This window comes from Dipodomys spectabilis, unplaced genomic scaffold (genome assembly GCF_019054845.1).
Source record: "Dipodomys spectabilis isolate Male_0828 unplaced genomic scaffold, ASM1905484v1 ptg000158l, whole genome shotgun sequence".
NCBI classification, from domain to species: domain Eukaryota; kingdom Metazoa; phylum Chordata; class Mammalia; order Rodentia; family Heteromyidae; genus Dipodomys; species Dipodomys spectabilis.
In genome coordinates this window covers 2,774,483-2,776,232 of record NW_024870835.1, presented here as the reverse complement: position 1 = coordinate 2,776,232, position 1,750 = coordinate 2,774,483, and positions in this window count along the sequence as shown.

Genomic DNA, 1,750 nt, shown 5'->3' with positions numbered 1-1,750 from the left:
TGCATTATTTCTATTTTACAGTTTCTTAGCAAAATCTGTAGTTGTTTGTGGCCAAAAAAATAGAATTTCAATTGTCAAGAAAGTGAAAGTAAGTGATCTCTTAAGTCAAGCAGGGCAACCTTTGACTACCTTCTCAGGTCCTAGCAGGTGGACTGAAGAGTCAGAAATCAGAACTGTCCAAGCAGAATTTGAAATACTACCTTCAAAATAACTAAAGCAAAAAGAGCTATGGGAATAAAGCTGGAGTGAGAGAGGGCATGGTTACAAGTGCAAGGTCCTGACAACAAAACTCTACTATTCAAAAACAATTTTTAAGTAAATAACCACAAATGGTAAAGTGTTCATAGCAAAATTTAATTCAGCAAAGACATGGGAAGGATTGAGATCAGTGCTGAATTTCACAAAGGCAGGGAAATGGCTGTTTCTAATGCATTCAAGGAAGGACAACTCCAAGATTAGAGAACTGCTTCATTTTTGCAAGAGCAAAATGACTGATTTGGTATCAGTCATGAGGAGAAAAGGGAGACTCCACCCAACCAACCAGTTCAAAGAACCAGTCACTGGAAGGGTAAACGTTATCTTGTCTGAGGCTCCGCCTAGTCAATAAACCACTCATACACTTGAAAGACTGACTTCACACAGAAATAAGAGGAGAATCTGATGATCTTAAAAGTTTGATGGCCTTTTAATCTGAATAATACTAATTTCACTGCTATGAATTAGGTTTCTGAAAACAATACCAGAAAAATGAATACATAGGAATAATAAACCAATTGCTGGCCTGATAGTGACTCTGTCCTCCAAATAGGACTGGGTATGCGATGTTCATCTGTAGAGTTTTGGAGAAAAACATAAATATAGAGGGATGGAGGAAATATTCCAAACATACCCATGATTTCAGATCACCACCTGAGGAAGAGTTAAGATAATAACTTCATTGGTAAGGCCCATTATCAAAGTGAAGAAGAAAAATGAATTTAGGAATTACCATCCAAGAAGCCACAGTTTGAAATCATGAAGTGCTGACACTACAAAAGATCTTGGTCCAACTTTCCAATAACAAAGTGCTGTTGTTCATCATTTTGTAGAATAACAGAGTAAAATGTAACTGTCTGCAGCTTCTAAGGAAATGTAGACTAAACCCAGATGGTTTTAGTGCCAGGAGCCAGAATCATCAGCACCATGGGTCTATAGCCAGGATCTTGCTCACACTTTGTGTGTCTTCCATGAGTTTTGTGTGTCTTCCATGAGTTTTGTGGCATGGCTTCTTATTGGATGCACAAGGAAATATAAGAAATGTAAGTAAATTCCACAGAATGAGATTTGATTAGAGTTAAATATGGGAGGCTCTAAAACTTGCAATATTTAACATATGTTCACATATATCTAAAGACTAACTTTCCTCTTATTATTATTATTTTTTTGGGTCTGGTCGTGGGGCCTGAACTCTGGGCCTGGGCGCTGTCCTTCAGCTCTTCAGCTCAAGGCTAGCGCTCTACCACTTGAGCCACAACGCCACTTCCGGCTTTTTTCTTTTTGCTTATGTGATGCTGAGGAATTGAACCCAGGGCTTCAGGCATACAAGGCAAGAGCTCTACCACTGAGCCACCTTCCCAGCCCCTAATTTTCCTCTAATTAGAGGGAGCTTAGTTACTATTTACTGAAAGATCATCATCATAATAACAGTGAAAACATAATTTCCATACAGACAAGATATATTTGAGGGGATTACAGATATAGAGATACTTTA